A 7,682-nucleotide genomic window follows, 5' to 3' on the forward strand; every position below is an offset into this window, starting at 1 on the left:
CGGGAGAAGCAGCATGTCAATTTTTTATTTCAAGTCTTTTCACTTGCTAATTCTCTATAAATATTACCATGGCTCAACTTGCCCCATGTTGGATGGCTCAAAGTACCCCAGTCCAAACTTAATGTGATATTTTCACATCCACACATTTCTTATGCATCCATCATTTAAAAGACTATGACAAGAATGAAGATCCATACCTGGACTAACAATATTGTTCTTATTTCTTTATTATATTTAAAGACGTGTGTGGGTAAAAAGCACTCCTCTATTTTACACAATTTTTTACTTTTTTGGCTGAAAGTTGTATTTTTCCGTCTAAAAAAGTACTTCTTGTTTCAAAGTCGAAAACAATATGGTTGGGTAAAGGGTTATGTAATGGGTCATCAATACATGACACCACCACAATGTCTGACTCATTCATTATTAGCCTGGGGGTGGTGACTCAACTTGCCCCTATGCTCAACTTACCCCGCCTTCCCCTACTGTTTTATCCGACTGTTACCATAGTAATAGTGCCTCTTATTAGCCAGTCAGAATCAAGGAAGGATGTCAGATCTGACAACTTGTCTGACAGAAATGTTGATGACTCGCTCCCCGGTTGTCACGCGTATGTGCATCAATACAGTTGAGTGCCCCCCCCCCCCCAGAATAGAGAGAGAGATAGATTCAAACGAGAGGCAGAAAGTGACAGATAAAAGAGACAGAGAAGTAGAGAGAGATAGAAAGAGAGAGAGGAGAGAGATAGAAAGAGAACGAGAAAGAAAGGAGGGTTCCGTTGAACGATGACAAAAGCATCACACCATGCCGTAAAACTTAATTTAGATTCACACATTTATTTTTCTCTAATAAAACACGATACAAGATTTGTCATATGGCGCACATATTATATATATATAGATCTACGAAACAATATGACTTAAACAAAAAACATGATCGAGTTTGCTCTCTTAACGAACAATATCAATCTAGCAAATACAATGTGTTCTTTTTACTATCAAGATAGTACCACTAATGATATAGTATTTTCTTAACAGATTTAAGACTGGTCAATGAATCAATACAAGTATAAAACTAACTGGAACAAAAGAATTTATGTATAAAATGAAAGTCTAAAACATAATGCCAAAAAAGTTAAGGAAGACACGATATAATTGATTAATAAATTTTTTTCACTGCATGCTGTGATGTTCATTGAAATGAAAAATATTATTTCTTATTAACATATGTGTATGTACGGCCATACTGCCCCTCCCCCGATTTTTTTATAATTGTTTTTCACTTGAAATGTTTTTTTTTTCAATCCAACCAAAATGAGCACCAGTTCCTTCAATTCGGCCCTCGTTAAAATGTATTCTTGAACATTTTACTATTTATTTGTCCTCTTCCTTGCAAAAATTCCTGCGTTCAACTCCGTCTCTCTTGGTTTTCTATTCTATTTCCAAATACAAATTCCACGAAAGAAAACTGAAAAATGCCCTCAAGTTACTTTGGCTTTCCATTAAGAGTACACGACTTAGTAAAACTTGATAACTCATAAAAAAACTTAATCTATCATATTTATTATAAAATTTATTTTGTAAAATAATGATGAGATACTTGTTTTACAATATACAATTACAATGCAATACGTGAATACATCAAACGCAGTGGATAAAGTTATCGGGTGAAAGTCGAGGAGAGTGCAGAAAATCCAGCATTCTTATTTTGTCTGCCGTAAGATAGATGCCCATGGAACTCCACACTTATATAAAGGTCAAGTCCACCACAGAAAATGTTGATTTGAATCATTTGAAAAAAAAATCAAACAAGCATAATGCTGAAAATTTCATCGAAATCGGATGTAAAATTTTTATGTATCGCTTATTTTACACAAAACGGTTATGCACAACTCAGTGACATGCAAATGAGAGAGTGATGATGTCCATCACTCACTATTTCTTTTGTTTTTTATTGTTTGAATTATACAATATTTCAATTTTTACCAATTTGACATTAAGGACCAAGAACCATAAGATGTTATAACAATGGTAATACCACATGTTCAGGGAGGAATAACACTTTGTCTCACAGGACAATGAGGAGAAAATTAGAAATAATTCATATTTTATATAATAAAATACAAAAGAAATAGTGAGTGAGTGATGTCATCAGTTCCCTCATTTGTATACCGACCGGGATGTGCATATAACCGTTTTGTGAAATTAAGCAAAACTTTGAAATGTCATAACTTTCTTATTTAACATCCGAAATTGCTGACATTTTCGGTGTTATGCTTGTTGGATTTTTCTCTTATTATTCAAATCAACTTTTTGTCTTGTCCTTTAAGGGGGACTTGTCCTTTAAGGGGAAGTTCACCCTGCCGATAATTGTCTTTTTTATATAAATGGATTTAAATAAATCCAGGTCAAATTTGTTATAAGGGGGAGATAGATAATCCCCACATTTTCAATTCATGTACCATAAAGTGAATGAAAACCCACTCCTTTACATGTCATGAATTTTGTAAATGGTGACAATAATAAGGATATTATCACACAATTCCTGATACACCATTGATCGATTTCCAATCCGTTTCCTTATGTGTTACTGGGCTGTTATAAACAATGATTAATTAGGTCATTGTAAAGCACGAATACTATAAGCATGATAATTAATATAGAGCTAAGAATAGTCATTTCACTATTACAAAAATAACCCACACTCTAAATTTGAAGGATTAAAATCAATCCAGGTCGACTGTCAATAAGGACCATGATTTATTTTTAATCTTAAGGTTTGGCTTTTAATCTCTAAAGATTTAATTCAAATATTTCAGTGTATGCTTGATATTTAAATCTACAAGGTTTAAATCTAAATCTACTACTCAGCTGGCCACTATCAACAGCCGATTTGGATCTATTTTAATTCATTGGAAGTTAAGTGTAAGGACTATTCTAATTATAAGACCCGTATTCTAATTTTAAGACCCGATAACGTAACTCGTATTTTCAAAGGTTAGTAAATATCATATTCATCGGATTAATGAACTTTCGGAATAGAAAATCCTATTTTCTTTTCAGATCAATGGAGCTTTGGTCAAATAAGAATTTTGAATTTCTAAACTATTGTATATACCAACCTTCGGAATAACGAACTGTAGCAATTTATCTACACAATTTATTTTTCTTTTGTATATGCATCACTACGATATAAAATTTGATTTCAAGTTGATACTTATGAGGTAAATACCACTGTCACCCAAATGGTAATTTCAAATATGTATATAAATTTGATAAGGAATGTATTGATTTTTTTTCAACGCAGATCAGGGCCCCGTCTTACAAAGAGTTGTGATTGATCAGATCAAACATAACTATGGAAAGCCAGCAACATCAACATCTAAAATGCACGTTTGTTCGAAATATTTTCTAGATATGCTGTATATTCATACATCAATCATCTTCTAGTAAATCCAATGTGCTTCTTTTTGTCTACAAAGGACATTGTGCATAAATTATTTCCTGAAGAAAAATTATGTCATTGATGGATTTCCATATAGTTGGATCGATCGTAACTCTTTGAAAGATGGGGCCTGCTCGATCCTTGAAAGAGAGTGTAACAGGACAGTACAGTATTTACAGAAATACTTTGACCCGCGGTTACAACCACTTTCCCTTTGATGGAGGACGCCCGGGAGGAGGTGAAAAGATTACATCGAAATGCAAATAATTAGATTTAAAATCTGATCAATCTAAAGTTACGGTTTAACTATGGAGAGCCAGTTGTGACACGAATAATTAGCAGATTTATCAGTTCATCTCTGACCAATCTAAAGTTACGGTTTAACTATGGAGAGCCAGTTGTGACACGATTAACAAGCAGATTTTATCAGCTCATCTGTTATTCGCATCATTCATAAATGTCGGGGAATAGTATAGTAGCTGAATTGTTTTTTTTTCTTTCTTCACCATTATTGCATAATTAAAGATCACGGTGAACATAAGAAACATTCAATGTTAACAGAATTTTGACATTTTAGGCTTTCCATAATCTTAACCCAGATTTAGGACCTTGGCCTGAGATGAAACAGACTTCAGAATACGGGCCATGGCATTTTTAGGGCGGCGAGGCAAAGTTGACAAAGTTCGTTGCTAAGGGGCGTGGCTTATTAATCCATCTTGACTACTGATGTCAGAGCATTCTTCCGGTTCACCACGTTCTTCTTCCGGTACTAAAGGGGGGGGTGGTGAAAAAAGGAGACAAGGTGAGTGATTGAATAAATAATACTAGTATAATGAAGAACTCCGTCTTGTCAATCTCTAGATACCTAAGAAACAGTTAACGAATCAAAAAGTACAATATTTTCACAGAGGAGTCTGTAAATATGGCAGAAATTAAAAGGACCCGTATCGCTTGCTGTGACATCTTTGAATGGCATATGGACTATGGATCCGGATGTGGATATAAAGTAAGTACTACGTTTAGCTAAAGTAATTTCATTCTAGAAATGTGAAACCCTCATAAAATCCAAAACAAGAGTTGTAGAATAATTGTTTGAAAAAGAGTGATATGTCTGAACATTTCATTTGGGGGTGGTCTGTGTATGATGGTGAGGGGGGGGGGGGGGGGGGAGGTGGATAAACGGCACATCGCATAATACACAGCAAAAACTGTGGTGTTAACCGGTGTACATAGAGGACCACACCAGTTATTTTACTCCGGTGTTAAATTGATGGTTTTAGTTTAACACCTATAGGTGTTATTACAACACCTTTGGTTGTTAAATTTACACTCTTTGGTGTTATGTTCAATCTCTAGGGTGTAATTTTAACACCTCGGGTGTGGTTTCTATTAACACCAACTGGTGTCAGTTTTAACACCACAGTTTTTACAGTGTACGAAGGCCTAAAAATATGTTTGTTTTCCATAACGGAGGAAACAGAAAATGGGTCGGTCGGTCGTCACATTTCCTTTTTTTGTCTTTTTTGGGGGGAGGGTGTCAAAATACACTAAATTGCAGGTTTGACAAGAGTCGGCCAGGTAACGGCAAACAAATGTTTTCATTATTTTTTTTTTATTTCTGCTATTTATTGAAAATTATTTATTTATTTATTTATTAATCCATTTATTTATTCATTTTATTCATTTATTTATTTATTTGTCTATTTATTTATTTATTTATGTATTTAATGTATCTATTTATTATTACTATTATTTATTTGTTTATTTATTCATTTATTTCATTAATTATTTATCTTTATTTATCTATTTTATTATTATTATTGTTTTTTTTTTTGGGGGGGGGGGCTAACTCACCGTGTAATCCCTCAGCTTGCCGAAGTCTATTAAAATCGATAGGCGGAAGGGCAGCTTGGTATCCGTCGATGAGAGTCGTATCGTCGGAAGCCGACAACGAATGAAACCGTCGTTCGTCATCGCACACGGCATCGTCGTCGATATCGAAATTCTCATGACTGCCGACATTGTCTTGATGGTTGTGATTGGTTGACGGGATATTCAGGTCTAAAAATTTAGCGATAGAAAGAAAAATATATTTTGCAACACAATGTAAAACATAAATGCACCGTAGGCCTACAACTACCATGAAAATAGCTATTTCTTTTTCTCTTTTTTCTTCTATCTTTTGTGTTTTGAATACAAATAGGTAACAAAAATACACAATTTCTCATATTTTGATATTTTTCTGTAACAACTTGGCCATAGGGGTTGATATAAAAGCATATCATGAAAAAGTTTTGGTATATTTTCTTCCGGACAGGTTCACTTTTCTCCCTTCATTGCCATGGTCCCGGTGCATGGTGGATACTTCGCATTTACTGGTGTATTTGTTGGAATAAGTTTTTACAATCTATAAAAAATATTTTTAAAACACACATAAATAAACACGTGATGGTAATTCAACAAATGCCCCAAAGTTCATAGGCCATTGGCCAAAGTTCATTGACCCTAAATGACCCTTGACCTTGGTCCTGTGACCTGAAACTCAGGCAGGATAATCAGTAATACTTGATTAACCCTGTGACAAAGTTTCATGAGCTAGGTTTCAAGGTTCATATACTTTCTAAGTTACGATGTCATTTAAAAAACCTAGCCTCCGTTTACGATTTCAATGTTGACGTCGCCGTCTTTCAAGCTGATCATTTCAGGTAAGGTGTTGATCCCTGCCCACTCCAAAAATTCAAGGCCCTTTTGCTTCAATTGTTTTCCTTATTAGTTTTTCACTGTCTGTACCGTACGTAGAATGGCCAATTCCCTTTCTTAAAAACTTATTCGTATTATTTCGTATTTATTCATTTTTCGTTCACAAAATAAACGAAGTAATATCACTTTTATACAAAGTCAAATACATCAGAAAGCATGTTAATCATAATAACCCATTAAAGTATTCGGTCCTCTGGTTGCTTGATTACGAGCATTCATGCTTTCTTAGCAGTCAGGTTAAAGATCACCACCATTAGACAGAACTGAATCCAGTTCTATCGAGCTAAATTCAAGTTTATCTTATCTTCTGTCAAAGACAAGTAAAAATACAAAACAACCCACTTAAAACAAACAAACAAACAAAGAAACAAACAAAGGGGCTTACCTTCAAGTTTGAATGATTGTAATTCATCTGCGAGTGTACTAAAGACAAATTGTTCAACTCTTTCTCTTTCCAATGATTCTATGAAAGCCGAAACAGCGTTGGGTCCTCTCCTCAAAAGTTCGTCAATAAACCTGAAATGATTGAAGACAATTTAAATGGCTCAGCCCGTTCACTCTAAATTGCAGGTATTCAAAAATGAATCCAGGTGGACTATAGTTAGGGACCAATCGAATTCTGGATTTGGTTTTAATCATAAAGATTCAATTTTAAATCTCAAAGGATTTTATTTCAAATCCCTCCAGATTTAGATATAAATTCTTAGGATTAAAACTAAATCGAAAATTTTATTGGTCCCTATAACTACAGTCCACCTGCATGTATTCATTTTAAAATCCTTGCAATTTAGAGTGTATTGGGAAGACGGATGAAATTCAAACTCTGGTTTAAAGTTCTGGTTTAACTTTGGAAAGCCAATTACGACACAAATTTCTAACAGCACAAGTTCAATTTATAAGCTCATCTGTTATTCAGATTACTCATAACAGTCTGGGAATAATATATAACTGAATTAGTTTTCCTCGCGATTATGGCAGGGTGAAATTGCACAGCGAGTACAATTTTAAGAAAATACATTTTAAACAGATTGAGGTCCTCTCCGAGGGACCTGGTATTAAGGGTTAATGCCTTACCAAAGGGCACTAGCGCACCGGGGTTCGACCACTTGACCGAAGGCCCGCGAGACCGAAGGCCCACAAGACCGAAGACCCGCGAGACCGAAGGCCCGTGAGACCGACTTTATTGTATTTTTTTTCCTTCATCGGGTGCCGAGTGGTTTAAGGCGCCTCGTTGCAGCGGCGTATGCCTGTTATCAGAGGGGGAGGGGGCAGAGCCAAATATTTCCCGGTAACTCCGTCTAGAATCAGTGACATAGCTAGGATTTCATTTTAGGGGGCGGTGCTGAGCACGCGAATCGTGCGAAACACTTACTGCGCGCACGAAACGGCTCTCTAGGGGGGGGGGGGTGCAGGGAGGGGGTGTTTCCGCTACTTATACACTATAAATATACGTTGCCTAATTTCAACTCCACTCATTTAAT

The 7,682-nt window shown here is 35.4% G+C and overlaps 1 long non-coding RNA gene across 1 annotated transcript; it reads right to left on the minus strand.

The window, feature by feature from the left end:
* Nucleotides 1-813: 813 nt before the first annotated feature.
* LOC129278199 (uncharacterized) lies at nt 814-6,718 on the minus strand. Its single transcript, XR_010295860.1, has 3 exons — nt 6,587-6,718; nt 5,296-5,502; nt 814-4,210 (listed from the first exon to the last, which is right to left on the minus strand). It is a non-coding gene; the product is annotated as an uncharacterized LOC129278199 (long non-coding RNA).
* Between the last annotated feature and the right edge of the window lie 964 nt (nt 6,719-7,682).

The sequence above is a fragment of the Lytechinus pictus genome, chromosome 15 (genome assembly GCF_037042905.1).
Source record: "Lytechinus pictus isolate F3 Inbred chromosome 15, Lp3.0, whole genome shotgun sequence".
Classification (NCBI taxonomy): domain Eukaryota; kingdom Metazoa; phylum Echinodermata; class Echinoidea; order Temnopleuroida; family Toxopneustidae; genus Lytechinus; species Lytechinus pictus.